Below are 21,128 nucleotides of genomic sequence, written 5' to 3'. Positions count from 1 at the left end.
TTGTGAATAGCTTTGGAGATATTTAGTTTTTTCTCTCAATTTATTAAGGTTTCCATGCTAATAATCTCATGGAGGCTCTTGCCATTTTGCATGCGGTGGATTGTAGTTGTGTTCTTGATTGGAATCAAATTATTTGTGAATCAAATTTTCAAGTAGTGGTGACTTTGTTGAATGAGTGTTGGTTAGATGAGGTTAGCTAGCATTTAGCTTTGATTATTAGGCAAATTCTTTGGTTATGCAACTCATTGGAATCTGTTACTTTTTGTCACATTACTAGGGAGTGGAATGGAGTTGCAAATTGTTTGGCCAAGGCTAGAATATAGTGGATAGGGGGCAATTATCTTCGAAAATGTCTCATTTGTTGGATACCTTAGTGGATGTTGACAGAGTTGTGTATTTTTTTCTCTATTGGGCATGTGGCCCTTCTTGCTCTGTATCTCTTTACCCTTTTTGGAACTCGTGGTATATGATGTCTAGAAAAGTATGAAGGAGTGCCACTCTCAAAGATCCATTATTAAGGGATAAGATTTAACATTTTTGGAACTCATCCCTATAATAAAAAATTTAGATACATTGATCTATTTTGTTAGAATCATAATGAGAAATTGAGTGAGTTCCTTGAATGGAGACACACCCTTGATGGAATTATCATTGTCCATGAAATAGTGAATTCTATTAAATACAACACTTAAAAGATGTGATGCTTCTTAAACTCAATATGAATAAGGCATACAACAATGTCATGACTATATTCTTACTTAATCATTTGATTTCGAGTTTTATTTTATTAACATCTTATTCCATCCTCATTAATGAGACACATGGATTTATTCACTATCAAAAGGGGAATTAGGCAAGGAGATTTCCCCTTTTCTCTTTCTTATTACAATTTGTAGGTGTTAAAAAGGGCCCTCGAGGATGAAGTGGTTTACCAAAATATAAAGGGGCTATAAATCTCTTCAAAATTGGAATTAATGCCACTTACCTCCAATCTTATAGCTATGAAAATATAACTAATGAAAAGAGTAATCTAAATGACTCAATAATTTTCTCCTTTTAAGTACCATTAAAGAATGTAAAGACATGCATCACATCTTCAACTTAGTACCATTAAAGAATGTAAAGACATGCATCACATCTTCAACTTTGAAGCACATGATTTGCCAAGCTCCTATTTAGATATGCTTCTCTTATAAAAAATACACAAGCACTACCAAAAGAGTAATTTACCTACCATAGATGTACACTAATATTGTGAGTTCCCAATTTGACAAAAGCCTGTGACACATGCTTGATATAATACTCTTACATGTTTAATGTATTTGTAGAGGCTCATATACTCTATGGCAACCATAACCCACGGTCCCTAATTATTAGCTCTCGTCTATAGGAAACTATAGCGGAGCCTTCAAACATTAATGTGTGATTAAACTAATTGTAAACAACCAATCACAAACCGCTTTCTTTTCAATATTTCCCCTTTATCTTATATGCACCCCTGAAACTAGCATATATTTTACCGCAAATGTTGCTGCCAAGATTTTTTGCGTTGCTTATTGGCGTTGCAAGTGGCTTGCACAGGCTTGCTTATTGGGGTTGCAAGTGGCTTGCAGAGGCCTGCTCGATTCCCAAGTAGAGAGAATGCACACCTCCCAGGATCTCTAGGAGTGACAGATTGTCAGGAAGAATAGTTACACACTGAACAAGGTTGTATTGCAGAAGGTTGTAGGTGGTAGGTGGCATTTGAAAAGTTGTTCAAGTGTGTTGTCTCTGCTAAAACATTTTGCGTACGTGCAGGGAGTTCAAGAAGATTTTGTAACTATGACCTGAAAAAATTATTAAAGTGATTGCTGGAATTGAGGGTATGTGGCTCTGCCCTTAGATTTCCCCTCATGTGTTATAGATTGTTGTCTCACGCATGCTCTCTAGTTCATGTGCCTTGTCCATATTTGAACGTTTTTACACAAACCATATAAACAGTTCATGTACAGCATACAAACAATCCATCTACAATAGCATTTCAAGGATGAGTAGGGAGAATTTTGATCAAAATAGTCTTTGATTCTTTGTAAATTAAACAACAGTAATGGCTTCCACAAGCTTCCCTTCTAAAGTTGACGGCGTCGACGGTCTTCCAAGGGTAAATTTAGCATTGTACTGTTTTTTTATTTCATTGTGATTTGTGATCTAAATAAATCAAATTTTGATACTTTTAATGGTGAAATGTTGGAAAATTTATGTGGAAAACTATTTCTTTTTTTTTATTTGTTCACTGCAATTGCTAGATGCGTTAAAAAAAAATTGTTGGAGAAATTTGTCGTTAATTGTTTAATTTCTTTGATTTTTTGTGTTTGAATTGTGAAAATCTATGAGTAACGAAATGCAGGGAAAATTTTGTGTAACAATATAGAGATTTCAGAGATTTGACTTAATTTGTTTGAGTTCATATATTTTCTTAGCTACTTTGGACGACCTCTTTGAAAACATGGAAGAATCTACAATGACCAAAGGTCGCCATTCATGCATTCTTTGCTCCCCGTGCAACTTTCTAACATGCTTTATCTGTTGCCGAACAATGCAATTGACTACTTTGAAATAATTACCTGGATTGTGATCTCTAGATATGGATCCTCCAGAACCATAGGCACTCCTATCACTAAGAATTTCAAGTAGGTGCGGAGTGTTCAAAAAGGCATTTTGAGCAGCTTGAACTTCAATTGTGCCTGAAAGCTCATTCTTATGTTCACTACTATCCTGCTCCACATGACATAGTGTGTAAAATACACACCTAGAAGGAAGTAATGGATGAGGACATTAGTCATGGATCCATACAGAAATTTATGTATTCAAAGACATAATTAATGCACAATTTAAACAACTAGATGAAACACGTGCCAGGATAGTTTCGTTGAACACAAGTGTGAGATCAAACCCCAAGCGAACTTTTGAACATAAAAATAAAAGCTTAACTAAGAATTAAGACGAGGGTGATCTCGAAAAATAATATGTAACCTTTTCAAAACTTCTGTGACGTGATGTTTAATTACACGCAAAGAAACGGGGCACAATATCTCTGTGCATCATAATACCCTGTACATGGTTGTTGGGTAAACCTAATTTCTGGAGTAGGTAGTCTCCTCCACACATAACACAAGGTAAATCAGATGTTATAACTAGTAAAAGTGATGGTTTCAAGGCCACCCCTCTTATGAGTAGCATCAATTTTAGAATCAACAAAAGATTTTCTCCCAAGGAGTGACCTATGAAACGAAATTTCGCATCCTCTCCATGTCTTCTTAATGAGAGAAAATCTTGGGCATGAGTTGTTCATACATTCCCTTGGCACCCTCATAAATTCCTTTGTTGTACAAGAAATTCAAAGCCCTGTAAATGAGTATATTTCAAGACTACGAGTTGCAAATCAAGCAATCTCAATATTTAGAGTCAGTCAACAATAATGCTTTGTAACTCAGAGTGCTCATGCATAACCATATTAAAAGAATCTCCATATTAAGCTTTCATAATGAATGGCTTACGATTTGGATACTCTTTCGCATACCTCAAATTGTGCGGGTTCAAAAAACCAAATTCACTTGCCATGATGCTAATGAATTAGATCCCTATAAATGCAAAGTACAATACAGAAAGTTAAGATACAAAATGCACAAAACTGAAAATACCATGTACTACACAACATAATGCTTGACAAATTACAAGTCATTCTTGACAACAGAACTTTTGGATACACCTTGAAAGCAGGAGCTAGGTTGATCAAATAATCAGAATGGAAATCTTGTGTGCAAATATCATTATTGCATATGGGATTAAAGAGAGAAATTTTTCAAATTAGAAAGAAACCTCAAGTATGAACTTCTACAAATTAATATTAGAAGGAATTTTCATCTTGTACTTGCCTGAATAGCAAAGAAGCAGGTATGGCCGTTGTCATCATCACATATAAACCACTCACAAATAGGAGGACAATGCAATGACTGTAAATCTCTTGCAGCTATTTGTTTTGCAACCTCTTTAGCAGCTACCAGACTGGTGGCCGATGAGGTGTCCATAATTGCAGGCATATGATCATATCTAACTTTGACATGCTGGAGAGTTTAGCAGACTCAACATGGTGTAAATCAGTAGATGTTTGATGAGTATCTATATAGGATTCTTTTTGCTCCACTACAATATCTTCTACATCCTTCTCACATATAAATCACTCACAAAGAGGAGGGCAATGTAATGACTGTAAATCTATTGCAGCTATTTGTTTTGCAACCTCTTTAGCAGCTACCACAGTGTTGACCGATGAGGTATCCATAATTGCAGGCATATGACCATATCTGAATTTGAAATGCTGGAGAGTTTAGTAGACTCAGCATGTTGTGAATTAGTAGATGTCTGCTGAGTATTTGTATAAGATGATTTTTGCTCCACTGCAATATATTTTGCGTCCTGCTCAAGATTGTTGTTCATCTGATTATCATTTGTGTCTTGTCAAGTCTTTTTCTTAGCTGACAGAGGCATATGCTATAGTTTATGAATAATGAATATTATGCCTTATGAGTTCACTTCCGTCTGTCAATCTGGAATACATGCTTTGGACTGTGTGAAAATTTGTATGGGATCTGATAGTTTATGAGATTTTAGAGTTGAATTTTTAGTTTAAGAAATAAAAATTTTAAACAATAATGCATAAGTGTACTTTTTATTGTCTTTAATATTTTTGAAGTTCGAAAAATGCATATTATACCACACATAATTTTATACAAGTCGTGAAAGGAATAAGATAATGGACCACTAATTTAGCTTTACATTTACCTATTGCAATTTATTTGAAATTTTCTAAAACTGTTTCAACAAATCGGTTTTGCATGTATCCTGTTACTATGGTGATCCATGACATGATGTCACTTTGAGGCGTTCTTCTTATATATTATGCTCTGCATACAAATTGGCTTGAGCGACTACAAGAAATAACGTTTCCTTCCATTATGCTTTTATGGATGTCCATACCTTGTCCAAAATTATGTGAAGTATTTACCAATTAACTTTTTTTTGTATATGTAGGTCTTTCGCAACTTATCTGCGACTCATGGGGTGCTGCAAATAGTGTCTTTGGCTGATAGGAAGGTGCTTGGAACTTTAAAAATATGTATTTTTTAAAGTTTCTAGAATATTATCAAACAAAATCGCTTTATGTTATTTGGTGATCGTACTATTGGAGGGAACTAAAAAGGACTTTGGTGCTGAAGAAGTGCTTAGGAAACACTAAAATGCCAATGAATGGTCTTAGATCATTCTATTTCAGCAAAGTCTACCTCTTCAGTAACTACTAGGGTTTGTGGAACTGCCTTGTCAACCGAAGGTGAGGTGCCAACAACTGCACGAGTGACGAAGGATAGCAATAAAGAGTAGATCTGAAGAGAGACAAATTAAAGTTTATCCATCAAGATCAATCAATGGATTACTAATATGGATGCTCCACAACATTGAGATGGATTGCACACTTTCAATCACTAATTGAAGATCACATAGGATTGGTAAAGTGTCGATTGCTATGTTCCCTTCATAATAATGTAGAGTGCCTCTGAAGAACAAAAATCCATTAGAGTACTACAAAAGTCATCCATAATAACAATAAATTGCAAGTTGCATATTTATTCACATGACTCAGACGAGATTGAAAATTGTAAGAGATGACACACTTGGATAAATGGGTGGAAAAGTAGAGACATTATACTCTGGAAAGAGTTTAATTTGTGTTGATTAAAATCACCTAACTGAGCTGAATACAATTTAATAAGTATATCACTATTTGCTGATTTTAACCATCGAAGTCATTTGATTTCTGGTCTCATAATACTACTAATGATAAATTTGTAATTGGCATCTCAGCGATATGTGGTCTAGGTCAGAAACTTAACTATATCTGTATGGGAAATGGAAACAAACAGAGGATTGAGAATCACAATTGAAACTGCTAGCTTTGAACAAGAATGGTTGAAAATATATTCATGTTGCCTATCATCCACTTGTGCCTTTTTAAATCTTTGAAGTGTATCAAGGACAGTTTTGTCGATTGGATTGGTTTTTTCATCTTCAATCAGTAGAAACAATAACAACAATTTTTTTTTTAAGTAGTTAAGAAAGAAAAGACCATAGAGCATACATCTGGCTCTTGTGCATACTCCAAGGGTACAACAGTCTTTAATACACCAATCAACGAAGACATTTTTTTCTTTTTTCTATTCAACTACAGTGATCAATATAAGTTCATCTGCAAGTGCAACATAAGCTTATCTGATTATGATTAAACCAATAGCACAGATTGATTTAGTTCAAGTGAAACTGCTTGCTTAGTTTTGAAGCTTCCCTAGCTTTCCAGATGCTATTCTATGCAGTGCATGATCAGCTTGAGCTACTAGACAATTTCCTAAGATATCATAGTTATTAACATTTCCAATTTTGCTCTTTACCCTATTATATACATCTATACAAGCTAGAGATTTTTAGCCTACAGATATCTTTGCAACACATACTCTATGTTGGCCAAATTGGGATTTGTGCCATAATACTTGATATGACTTTTGGCCAAGAAATTTGTTTGTGTTTGTAACACATACTCTTCTTTCTTTGCAGTTTCTTCATTCAGTGTTTTCTCCAATGCAAAAAGTGCATCTTGGGCTTCTTTTTCCTTCTTTAACAAGGAATTTGTTTCTGCTTTTTCATAATTTGTTTAGATGAGCAACAAAGTTGCTGTTTGTAGGAACAATTTCTCTATTTTCAGTATGTGGAGGTCTATCTTTGAATTTTGTCTTCTCGTCAGCAATTAAATTACACTTGTTTATTCCTCTTAGCATTGTTCGTGTACATCAAAAAATTTCTTTGTTTTTGATGACAACAAAACAAACTTATCAGATAAAGCAAAAGAAAACAAACTGTTCTTGCACTCTTTGACGGGAACTTCGCTGCTCTGCAGCTCTTGTTACAATAAGATTACCTAGAAATGAGAGAAAATCAAAGTATTAATTGACCCATTTGACTACCACATCCAATAATAATTGTATGACATCGATGACGCTTGTAGATAATAAAAAATGAAATCATAACCAACAAGAACCGGAGTATATACTCACATCCATGGAAATAACATAATTTTTAATTTTTAAGGTCTAGTTTTGATAATCAACCTTGGCTTTTAAGAAAATTGTGTATGCATTAAAAGTTGTCTTTCAAATACCATTGATAGATTTCATGATATTTGATCTCATTAGTAACTCATAGAAGCTTTAGGACAATCAGGTGAAGCGCAGGACCCCTTAGAATAGTAGGGCAATAAAGGTGCATGCTCCAAAAAACGAGGTGTTCTCAGCTTCCTGTACCCCTGGCACATTCAATGGTTGGCCACCACCATAATCCCTTCTCATGCGAGTAAGCGGCGCTACTCGGTCATTAGAGGGATATAGGATAGATAGCAGTCAGTCTTGCCCTACTATTCTAAAGGGCAATAGTTTAGCCGGTCCCACTTAGTTAGCTCTGCCTGGCTCAATATAGAGGTTGCTAGCAAATCGAGCTTTCTACCTGCGTACCTGTCTCTGATATGACGTTCTGCACCCCTTTCTTTCCTCATCAAATGTCAAATTTTTACAAGAAACAGATATCATATACCATTGTTTCAGTTTATGATGTCCATACTTTCTTGGTCTAAACTTAAATAATAAGTCCTTGCATCAACTTAAATAATAAGCCCTTGCATCTTTCTAGTTGCATGAGTTTGACATGCCTATATCAAAAATTAAAAATTTCTACTTTATTGCGATGTTCCTTTCCTTTTCCCTTTCTACTAATCTACCTTATATAGGTAACTCCAGATCCAAACTCTTGATCTAGAGTGCTTTCTATCTCTTTCTACAAGTTTACATAGCCCAAGATAGAATCACTACTTTGGAATGTACCTTCATCCCTTTATTTCCAACTTTACAATGTACAACATTTATTTATTTATTTATTTATATTATATATATAAGCAGTTCGCATTAAATTTCTTGTGAGCAACTACAAATGACAACATAAACATACTCCAAGAAAAAATGATTTAATCCAGAATGCGCTTCCACATGTAACACGGCCTACAACTTTAATGCAAGCCATTGTTAATTCAGTTAGGCCAACAACTTCAATGCAAGCCATTGTTAATTTAGTTAGGCCAATTTACATGTTAATTCAGTTAGGTCAATTGGTGCCTGTAGATTATTACTCAAAATTCTGAATTAATCTAACAAATTGATAAATAAAATAATGTCTTAGCTCTTTCCAATGAACGAATCTAACAAATTGATATAAAATAGTATGTCTTAGCTCTTTCCATGAATGAATTGAGCTAGAAGAAAATAACAGCTAAATCAACCTAACTGAATTTGCAATTTCTGGCGAGGTTGTCCAACGCTAATCATCTTTAAGATATGCATTTGAAAAATGAAAAATGCGCAGTTCAGAAGCAAGTTGAACGCCTAAAGCCAGAAAAGTTCTCACACTGGGGAGGCAATTCCAGGCAGCAAATAGCCTATAAACACACACACAGCAACTCTTCCACCAACGACTAACTGATGAAGGAAAACTAACTCACACACACCTACATCTTCCTTACATTGTTCACTCATGTCGCTTACAATGGTCCACCAAAACAACCTCATTCTGAATTCATCGTCTTTGCTCTCTGCCTCACAAATAGAGGATTTACAGAGCGCTGTGTTTATTTTTTAAATCGCTCGGGCAGTTGGACAGTAGGCAGGAGATAGAATCAATAAAAATATCAAATTTGGCGTATGCCTGCGACGGCTGGTTGGGTGGGAGACAGATTTTTAAAAAATAAATACTTGACTGCCACAGTGATACTGTTGTCTGCCTAGCCATTAGACTGTCTCAAAATAAAAAAGTTAGTTATTTTTTAATTAATTAATAGGACCAAATGTGCAGTCTTAATAAGTCTGATGGCTGCGTAAACGTTGACCACAGTGATAACCATGACAGTGACGCGAGGAAACTGAGATATAAATGAAAAGGGAAAAAGGACTTTTGACAAAAAGTCAAGAGCTTACTGTGTGCCGGGTTAAACCCGGCCCAGTGGGTGCTAGTGTAGATCCCTCCCTTGTAAAATCGGAAACCTTGAATAACTTGGAATGGCACACTAACAGCGCGAACTAGACCCACAGCCTGTTTAAGTTGTTCTCCATCTCCCTTTACGTAATTAACAGGCACACATTTCATTAATTTTTTAATTTGAGAGTGTTTTTGTATGAAATTGTGTGTGAATTTTTGGCATCACTATTGTACTCTTAGAAAATGATTCAAGAAAACTCTAGATTATTAGTTTTGGTTGTAATGACAAGAATCTACGATAGTGGTAATGAAGAATTACCGAAGTGATGTTCACATCATATGTAACCTTTGCACCAGCACTGTTTACATCATATCTACAGACCATCTTTAGCTGTGTAAGGGTAAGCCTCTTCAGTGTCCAGTCCACCATTGTATTCAATATCCTCAAATGCTTGGGATGGCAAACCGCTACTGCAGCCAGAGTTGTTGAATGCTCCAGCATGGTCAACTAATTGCTGTTCAGACAGGCTAATAAATTCTCCTGTAGCCTGTTTATAGGCAGCCTCAAGTGCTCCAGAGGTGCTGTAACATCAATTAATAGATCAAATTATTTTCAGTCACTGAGGCTCCTCATTCATGAATGAATGAAATCTGTTTTCTCCTCAATAAATGGGTCCCGTCACAGGCAAAACGAAACAAGAGAAATTATGTGCAAACCTGAATGTCCAGCAAGATCCACAGTGGGCTTGATTTTTCACCGGGCTCACTATGCCAGCTTCTCTCCAGTCTTTCTGTAGTAAAACACAGGCAAACAATAAGTTCTGAAGTAAGCCCATACACTCTTATAATTCTACATTTTTTAATTCTTACAAAGGACAAGTAAGAAACATTAAACTTTGCTCTGATTAATTTGTTTGCACTGTCTCAATTTCCTATGACACTGGTTCACATTTAGTGTATTTAAATTCAAACATTTCAGATCTCACCACTGGGTCAATTTTAAGCAATACCATGCATTCTGGTCCAGAAACTACTAAAAACATCATACCAATTGCAGAATCATAACATTTTAGGTTCAACAGTCCAGAACTCTGGAGAAAGAGGTTGCAAAATATGGGTACACCTGAAGAGACTATTTTATTTTTATTTTTTTAAATATAGGCCACACTAAATGAAAACATAACCCATGCACTTTTGTATGAGAAAAATCAAGGGTCTACTACTTGTAGAATCATAACATTGTAGATTCAACAGTCCAGGATTTATGGAGAGGTTGCAAAACTTCGGTACTCCTGGAGAAACACTAAAAGGTGAAAAGGGTAATTGAAAATTGTCAGCGAAGAACAGACCATGCTAAATGAAAATACAATTGATCTACTTTTGAATGAGAAAAATCAAGTGTTTACATTTCAGATTTAACTTTCAAGGTCTAGTAATTGCTGTCAAATCTCTGCTCGAAATAAAATTGAATTAGGTCTCACATATAGATGAAATTTGTTTGAAAGTTTCTAGAACACTGTCAGTTTTAAAATGTAGATGTACAGAGCTATCTAACATATGCAAAGGAGGCCACCTGTTCATGCTCAAGTGACTAATTTCTAGTCTCATTTCTATCTCATTCATATATATGTGAATGGCTTTTCAAGGAAAGATACATAATGGAGCAGAAGAATTTACAGAGAATAAGTTTCCAAGATTTATCATAAGGGTGACATGTTTATCAATGAAGAATTACTAAGAGATACATAACTGGATAGACAGTAATAACAATAAGAGCAACTCTAATGATAAAATGTATAACAAATTTTAAAAATACATCGAATTTGCATAATTAAATGATGCATTCTAATAGATTTTAGAAACCAATTCGATTAAGAAACCTTAGAAGTCATCTTGATCGTCATCACATATATTTAATATAACGTAGCATGAGTGGGCCAAATCTTAACAGTTGCTGGATGATTAAGAAATCAGTGAGCAGATGAGGCAATCATGTAGAAGCCTATAAATAGAATTTTATCCTCTTTTGCGTGATACTTCTAAGATTCAATAGTAGACGCTTAAATATAAATACATGAATATGCCTTGAGTACTTGAATCACATGAATGAATTTGTAAATTCATAAGCTCATACTGTTTTAGGAAGCTCAACATCAGTCAACTTGTGATTAATCTTATCACAGAACAGTTCTGTGATGCATCCAGATATTGTTCCTGAAATTCCTCCCAAGTCAAGTCAGCAAACTCTACATAATTTCATTAAATATATTGTCTCAGTTCAAATTGGGATCTCATTTTGCTCAAATATATTGTCTCAGTTCAAAATGGGATCTCATTTTGCTCAAAGATATATAGTAAGATTAGAAATTATTCAATGTTATTGTTTAGTAATGATTTTTTTTCACAAATCTTCGTAGATTGGATGATTTTGAATTTGTTATTTCTATTATCTTTTATCTTTTGAATTTTAAATGATGGTTAGGGATATGATATTAGATTAAGATTTAATTGTGTAATTTTTGAACCAAATTTATTATTTTATATTCTATAAGTAGTAATTTATAAGAATTTAACTTTCATAGATATAAATGATTTATTTAAACACTTATTGTATTAACATAATGTTCATAGAGACGAAGCATATACATTTCTAAAAGATCACCCATCTTAGTACTACTCTGATGTAAATACACTTCAGCATATAACTTTTTCCAAAACCAAACCTACCTAACATAAATGATTGTCAATGATATCATCTATTGCTTAAAGTAACTATCCAGTATCTCACCATAAGTAATTGTTACTGATATCATCCTATTAAGTATTTAGATAATGTTCATAGAGACAAAGCATCTATATTTCTAAAAGATCGTCCATCTTAATACTACTCTCACGTAAACATACTTAACCATATAACTTTTTCCAAAACCAACCCTACATAACATAAATGATTGCCAATGATATCATCTATTACTTAAAGTAAATATCCAGTGTCTCATCATAAATAATTGTTACTGATATCATCTATTAAGTATTTAGATAATGTTTATAGAGACAAAGCATTTATATTTTTAAAAGATCCTCCATCTTAATACTACTCTCACATAAACACACTTAACCGTATAACTTTTTCCAAAATCAACCCTACATAACATAAATGATTGCCAATTATATCATCTATTAATCAAAATAAATTTCCCAGCTTCTCATTCCGCGGCTGATATGATTTCTTATAGTGTTTCTCTCCTATTTTCATTACCCAGAAGATTACCTCCATTATTATTGAAGATTATGGATTTAATCTTTAATAGTATTGTGTAATCTGAGAAAACAACATAACGTCCTGTTCTTGAGTTTGTAGCCAGCCCTTTATTTGGCACTACGTGAAGCTGTAGCTATACGTTTAAAAATGGTTATTGGCATTCCAAAATACAGTTATATATCAATAAAATTGGAGCTAACACTTTCGGTAGAACAGGGGCAACTCAGCAGGGTTGCATCTCTCTAGATTATGCTGATTTCCTTAGACTTTGTATACCTTTGTTCTGTGTGTAACAATTCTATATTAATATCAGTGGGAAGTCAACAAGATTACAATTGGAAAAAATAAAGTCTGGAAACTTAGAAGCAAGGCTATTATACAAGGGTTTGCTGAGTGCTATCCCCAGCCATATACATAATTATTATAAACTTGAAGATTTCACCAGCTGGTAGATGGGGAGAATTTTCGGTTGTAGAGGAACTTGTACGAGCTCTCTTTATGGGTTCTAAGCTGGGATAAGGTCTCATTCAGGCCTGAAATTTGATTGTCACCCCTGCCTGTCATATGAATTTCATGATAGTATTCTAGCTTATATTCCACAAACGAAACTACGCCTTATCCACCCACACAGATCAAGGGATGATCATTGCCTTTTCCATTAGATTGAATCGCTGCTACGGGTGAGCTCAGCAGTCGGAATGACCTTACAGGTAAAATTTAGACCTCAAAATATATATTTCTACATATAAACGAAGCGATATTTTGCTCTGATAGCTGTTGCCTGAAAAAAATCCTAGTTGGCCAACGATCTGTTTGATGTATGGCTTAAACAAAGACTCTAATGCCTAATTTCTTGTGAGACTCTAATGCCTAATTTCTTGTGAGGCCATAATTGATCCTCGGATCTTCCATGGAAACAATAACTCTCTTGCAAGAAATCTGATGAGACCACATCCTATGCCCATCATTCCCCTGCAGCCTTTGTATAAATACAGGGCTGACCTAGATTATAAACCCCGAAGTTCAAGCAATATATACCCAGTAAATTTCTTAATTTTTTCAGCTTTATACCAATTGACTGCTGAGCCGATACTGTAATAAGGCACCCAAAGTTAACCCATGACGCCTGTCAACATCCCAACTTCAATCCATCCCCCAGATTCTTAAATAGGGCTAAATGTTTTTCCTTAAAAAGAGACGAGTGACTTACCGGTAATTCCCAAAGTGTAAGGAAGATACAGCTGTTTGTTGATTCGATTGAATCCACATTCTACACAAAAACTTGTATCGCTGCACAAGCCCGCTGATCGAGCCGTACTTCTTGCCGGATCAACTGCACAAAAAGATCCGATCCAAAATATTCGTAAATAACCAAATCAAATTTAATTAATTTAGCAGTGCATAGGATAATTGAGATTATTGAGCAAAAGAAAATGAGATCAAAAGAAGCACCCACATAACTATAAGTTTGATTGACAAAATTTTTAATACGAAAACGCATCCAAACTAAATACCCAAGCTAGATTATTAGATAGGAAAATGTGACCTAATCAAATACCCACAAATCTGTGACCTAATTGGGCATAGAAAAATATAAACCTGAGAGCAAACTACGCTCATCGTTTTCCAGTTCACTGAATTTATCAGTGACCGTGTCAATATATGGCAGTTGAAGCAACCGTCAAGGCCGGGATAGTGCTCACAAATACAATGGATAAAAGACGGCCACCATTAAACCACACATACTAAGCTGACAGACTGCTTAGGTGTGCCAATCCGTGGGGCCCACTTAACCCAACCTTCTCTATCCTTTCCACGCTTCTGTTTTAAATAGAATCCGTTTTCGTAACTTTTTCGATTCCTCCGTTCCCGTAGCATTTCCCGTTCTCTTTTTCTGTTCTTGTTCCCGTACAAATTTGTTTCCGCCATTCGCAAGGATTTCCAAGGATTTCCCCTCTTTCTTGGTACTGGAATGAAAAGAACTTTGCGTATATTTACTCCCACATTCTGTGCGGTTTAACTAAAAGCTGGAATAAAACTCTTATAAATACCATGTTTACGTAAGAAGACCTAGGGCAGATTTAGAGGTTTTATTAGTTCCTGCCGACAGGCAGAAACTAACGCAATCGTTGTATACATTTTTGTTTTCAACCTCCTCCAATGAGCGCTCAGAATTTTTACAGCTTCAATGCTTTTGGAAAACTTAAATATTTAAATTGGATTAATAATTAATATTAAATTATTTATATCTAATATGATTTGTCAATGCCGCTGAAACATTTGATTAAATGAAATAAAAAATAAGAAAATACATACGGGAAAAAACTTTAGACATATGGTAATAATTAAAGCCGAGCTGTAAGGCGAGCTGGAAATCTGGGTTGTTGCAAAACATCTAATCCAAAATCTGTAAAAAATCTTTGTACATTAAATGCCATTGAAGGAATTTGGCAGAGTTCATTTAATTTTTAACTTTCGAACAATCTGGAGTAGTCATGAGCATTCTCCAGTACTCATTAGCATTGTGTGTTTCATCTCTTCTGCAACCGATCGTTTATTTTCCTGCAAGCCAAAGAACAACAAAGAACAACAACAGACGAGTGAAACCGTTAGTGACAAAGACAAGAGACAACATTTCAGGCGATTAGCAAGGTGAGAAATGTAAATACAGTTTTCCCACTTTTCTTCTTACATTCTTTATTTTCTACTGATATGTTGGGTTTCACTTTCATCTTCTTTTACAATGAAAGCAATACGGGAATTTTTGCTAATGTAGCAGTGCTCCCTTGTTACAAAAATCCAATAGCCAAATTCACTTATAACAAACTAACTAAAAAACATAATCTAAATTAAACTCCGATCAATTTCTGTGATCTGTGTCCTCTTCTACCATATTTCTGCAAAAACAATCTACCGATTCAGCCAGGGTTTTGCTTCTATCAAATATCTATTTTCTAAATGATGCACAGAAGAGGGCTTTTAAAGCTAATCAATTTGATAAAACAATTGTTAAAAAAAAAAAAAAATAGGGTTAAAAATTTACAGATGGTGACATCGCCGTCGGGGCTGGTAAGCATCTTATCCATGCCCTTGGGACCGAGGGAGGTGCGAAGGATCCTCGCAACAGCCCTCGCGGCTGCAATGTTAGCCTTGCGCATCGAGCCCCTTCACTCGGGTCTTCTGTTCCTGCTCCGTCAATTTTATAAATGGTCTTCTGAATTCGTCAAATGCCAACGCCATATCTGAAAATACAAACACTTAAACCTTAGCTTCGTTGGAATGTATTCTAAACCCTGCAGAATGAAGAAAACACATCTGCAAAAATGGAAGTGGACTTGAAGATAAAACAAAGCATAACTTGGCGTGGATATTAAAGAGATCGTTTCCGGAATGAGATTTAAACTGTATACACGCAAAGACGAAACCCTAGATGTCTATGTGCTGCGAGTGAGGCTTTATATCTCTCTGCTCCCGCTCGCTTTAGAGTAAATGCTAGAAGCTTTGGAATCCGATGAAGTATTTGCAGCAGAAGGTCGAGGCGCATATGCAGTCTTGTTAACCTTGAAATTGATTATTTTCCAGAAGTTTCTGGGAATTTAAGTTTTATTTTTTATAAACAAAATTAGCAGCAACTTCAACAGCGTCTTTCTCAGGGATTGAAGCTATCAAGGACCGCAGACCATGATCTTGCCGCCTATTAGAGTTTCCTGTCGCATTTGCCGTCATTCAGCCGAGATTTGGCCACTTCCAAGTGCTCTTCAAAGACCCTCGCAAAGCAGATCTGCAATTAAATAAAATCTATTTAAAAGCAAAACCCAAACAATGAGGAGGCTTTGATTGCAGCCCACTTTTCATTACTATTTTTCTCAAATTGTGAGGCAAACTTGATTTTTGTAGCTTCATGTGTATCTTCATTGGAGGCTCGAAGCAATCTAATGCCAAGCAACACATTTCCTTTGAGACTGCAAAATGAACCAATGCTCTTGGCAAACAAAAACTTTCGGGTACAGTCAAAAGCAATTTCCTTTGGACAGAAAAGAGTGAAACAACTTCTGGGGTTGAGTTTGGCTCAGTGCAACAGCGTCCCCAAATTCTATCAGCACAGTCATACCACTCCTAAAAACCAATTTTCCAAAACACTCTGTCCAAACCTTTTGCCCAAATGTCTCGAAAATCTTGCAACAGATTATGTCCACGTGCAATATAGACAAGGTAAGCAAACAAGTTAAATGGAAAATGTAGAGGCATCTACAAGGCACGTGGATTGTTAGCTGGGTTTCTTTCTTTGGTCAATAAATTATTTGTTTTTTTTATAGAATTTTGTTTAAACATAAATTGACATCTCAGTTCACTGAGTGGGTACAATTAAGTTTATGACATTGAATAAAATGGTTTTCTGTTTGAAGCTGAAAAAATCGCTTTCATATAATAATTGTTTAGAAGTAGTTTAATGAGTCAAATCAAATTTAATGTATATTATATAGTACTGAAATTATTATTTTTTATTTTTTATATTTCCGGTTCAATAAATTTAAATTATTTTTATTCTTAACTTAGAAATATAAGTGTAAGTGAATAATAATTTGATTAAGAAGTTTAAATTTGGAAAAAAATTATTCAATCAATGTCATTTGACCAATGATTCTAACCTCATGTCTCATAGTATTTTATTTATGCATACAATACAATCATAGATATAATTATCATTAAAATACAAAATAAAAATTTTATAAATATAAATATTTGTTTATTTTGAATAAATTTAAAGTTTCAAAAGAAATTGACAATTTACTTTTTACATTTTTAATAGGTTTTATTTTATTTTTAACTTTTTAAATTTGATTCTATTTGTAAGTTTTAATATAGTTTAATTTTATTCTTACTATTTTACTTAATTAGGTTCAACTTTCTATTAGTTATAATTTTCTAAAATTGAATTTATCTTTCAACTATTGAGTTTACAAACTGCAAAATGATGGCAATAACACTATAAATTTTTACTAATTAACTTGCAAAATGATGGCAATAACACTTTAAACTTTTACTAATTAACTATCATTATGTGATTGCAAAATTTGTTTTAAGACAACAATAATATATTTTCTATACTAGTTTTTTTTATTTTAAATATTTTTATTTTATAAATTTAATAACAGATTTATAATTTGAATATATTAAGCATTTGTTTTGAATAATTAAAAAATTATTTTTAGAAATCAATAATTTTAATAAGAAATCTTATTTTTGTATAAAATTCAATTCTTTTTAATGTTAATACACTAATATATAAAAGTTTCACTTGTTCCAGGATTTCATATACAAATATTCCACATCAATTGTCAATATTGAAGGTATGTCAAATACTTCCACAAAATAGTATTTGTTTTGCAAGTTAAATGGTTTTATGCAAATTTATTACATTCTCAAAATTTTGTTCATTTGCATGCCATTGTCATACATACAACATATTTTTCGTTTTCTATTTGCATTCCATTGTTAGTCATAGAACATTTTAATTGTTAAATAGTTTTACATAATAGTCTTTTTCCTAAAACATAGAGGCAAATTGTGTATTATGATCTAGGATTTTAAGGAAATATTGTTTTCTCCATTTGTGTTATATAAAGAATGTTGTCTCGATTGTATTTACAAGTACTTTTTTAGGTAACCATAAATCATTAAGAATGTCTATATACACAAACATATCTTTCTAGAAATATATTTACATACTTTACCATAGCATCAAAAATAAAGAAACTGTTCACCATTAGTCTACTTATAAGCATGTCATCAAGTAAGTTTGCGCTCAGCTTTACAAGAATTTTGAAATTGTCCATGACAATCTATAATTTTTTTGCATTGCAGGTAACGAACTTTGTAGGTAACAAAATTGGTGAGTAGACAATAAATTTAAGTGCAGTGTATAGTGTTCAGTACTCATAGTGCCCAAAACCTCAAATTGAACAATTGCAATTAATTCTAACTTGACAATTTCAAAACAAAAACCTCTGAGCAAAAGGAAAATCAACAAAACTTAGGAGTCATAGAAGTCAAAACATCTCAACATATGATGGGTGCTAATACTTGTGACATTGACAAAGTGTTAAAAGACAATGGCCTATGTCGAATTACAAATTTCAAATACAACAATGGCGATTGCTTATTCGATTCTCTAGAGTTCCTATTACAAAATCGATTCACCTCCATAGAATTGCGAAATGGTGTAATTGACCATTTCTTAAACTGCCTTGCAAGATGCGAAGCAGAAGCAATCAAGTCATACAACGATGAGATCAACCCTGAAAGTTTGTATGAAATGCACCATATTCGAGATAGAAACACTTATCTACAACGCATGCGATTGTCCGCAATGACAACCACAAACGAAAAAGAAACAGGACTATGGGGAGATATTTTTTGTATCCATTGGATATCAAACTGGCTCAATATACAAATATGTCTTTGGTCAAAAACAACGGGAAAAAAGTATTTGCATTTCAAAGAATTTTCAAACACAAAATGCTATTCTTTACTCTTCCATGACACAAATCCACTTTCAGGGCATTTTGAGCCACTGTTAGAAATAGGAAATGAAAATACCAAATACACACAAAAGCTAACACTGCGCACATTAAAAAGATCACTTAGAGATAAGATTATGCCTTCGTGTTCTACAAAAAAACAATTGGAACAAGTCCTAGCTATTAGTAATCAGTCAAGGCAACATATTGAACCTCAACAAAGCAAAATAGGTAATATGACAATAAGTACAAGAGCAAAATCAACCAATACAAACTCCTCAACAATCACACTTCGTCAACTAAAAAAACAAATTAGAAGTGAAAAGCTTATAAATATTGAAGCTGCCAACGATTACAATATCCCCAAACCAATAGCAATCAACCCATCATTTCAACGAAAAACTAATAAAAGGACTAGTTCACTGTCACCAGTAGGAATTTTTAAAGACAGAATACAAGATACTCCTAAGTATACTTGTTCAATTTGCCTAATGTTACACTTTAAAAAACAAACTAGGGTATTTAAAGACAAAGAAAAGAACACGTATCAAACTCTATTGCAATTTGATCGTACTACAACAGGAAATACAATATGTCGAACTTGTAACAATGCATTACAACAACATGTGCTACCAAAATATTCAACACCACACAATATTCGTACTAATAAACCATTGCAACATGTACAACATCTATCCCAGCTAGAAGAACGATTGGTCTCACTAAGAATTGCATTTGCACAAATTTGGGAACTACGCCATAGAAGACCACAACTAGGCTTGACCGGCTCGATAATTAATGTCCCAGCAAATATGGACATAATACAAACAGCACTACCACAATCTATTGACAGCACAACAACAATTGCAGTATCGCTAAAGAGGCGCTTGGAGTACAAAAACGCATTCCAGAAAGGAATGGTGCGCCCAAACCTTATAATGCAAGCTTTGTTTCAACTATCAAGCACGCCACTTTACAAATTACAAAATGTGCAAATCAACAAAGATTGGCAAGCCATCGTACAACACAATTCAAATAACCAAGAAACAATACAAATAAATAATACTGATACTGACACAGATAGTGACATGGAAGAAGAACAACCATCAGAAACTTTGATACACGGATTCACTGAATCTAGGTGCATGCACCAAATGCAGGATAAAATACTAGAAATTGCTCCCGCACAAGACAATTGTCCCATAGGCATTTTCCAAGACAAATATGCTGAAGAAATGAACTTCCCAACACTTTTTTTTGGCTGCGCGCGTGATGATGACATTACGAAAAGGTTTACATACCAAAAGATTGCACAATGGGAACTCTTAACCTCACATAGACAATTTGCATATCACACAACTAACCTGTTTTTCAAAACTGTCAAAGTCCTTATACAACAAGTCATCTCAACAATGTGGGTAAGAATATGGAAAGGACAACTTAAAGGCAAAAAGCTAATTGCAAAAGATGTCAAAGAAAAGCCAAACCTAGAAAGAATGCTAAAATCAAATATTGGTTACATTGACTTTAAAAGAATTAGAATTTCTCCAGATTACACACATCAGCTAAAAAAAAATGTCTTTGCAATGATTCGACAACTAGGGCCACCAACTTTTTTCCTCACATTCACTAGCGCGGAGCAAAATTGGGAACCCTTGATGACAACTCTTCAACAACTGCATGATTTACACTACTCAAAAGTAGATGAACAAAGAGACATTACTCAAATTGGAAACCATAAATTCCAACTTATTAAAAAAGATCCAGTGACATGTGCACGATACTATAGGCATAGAATAAATGCAATGAAAAAACTAATACTATCTGATAACAGTTTCTTTGGAGACATCACTGACTACTTCTCAGTAACTGAATTTCAAAATCAAGGAAATGAACATGACCACTTCCTCATATGGACAAAAGATGCACCAATCTACGGGAAAGCCACAACTAAAGACATAGTGCAGTTTGTTGATAAGTACATTACTTGTAGCACAGAACATTTAGACAATTCACTAGCAAGTTTACATAAGCATCACCACACAAAGCAATGCAGAAGAAAGAAAAAGACAAACTGTAGATACAATTTCCCATTTCCACCAATGCAAAACACAATGATACTTGAACCATTATTAGAAAAAAATGAAAAAATAATCTCAAATTCTACAAAAATATATTCCACATTGCAAATAGAAAATTATGATGCCTCTTGCACCGTGCAAGACTTCTTAGATGAAATCCAA

At 34.1% G+C, this 21,128-nt stretch overlaps 2 pseudogenes; both read right to left on the bottom strand.

Annotated features, from left to right (window-relative positions):
• Positions 1 to 1,109: 1,109 nt before the first annotated feature.
• On the bottom strand, positions 1,110 to 9,547 carry LOC131859784 (phospholipase A1 PLIP2, chloroplastic-like; annotated as a pseudogene).
• LOC131859781 (oryzain gamma chain-like) lies at positions 4,217 to 14,293 on the bottom strand (annotated as a pseudogene).
• Positions 14,294 to 21,128: the final 6,835 nt, after the last annotated feature.

The sequence above is a fragment of the Cryptomeria japonica genome, chromosome 2 (genome assembly GCF_030272615.1).
Source record: "Cryptomeria japonica chromosome 2, Sugi_1.0, whole genome shotgun sequence".
NCBI classification, from domain to species: domain Eukaryota; kingdom Viridiplantae; phylum Streptophyta; class Pinopsida; order Cupressales; family Cupressaceae; genus Cryptomeria; species Cryptomeria japonica.
This window is presented reverse-complemented; position numbering and strand designations above follow the sequence as displayed.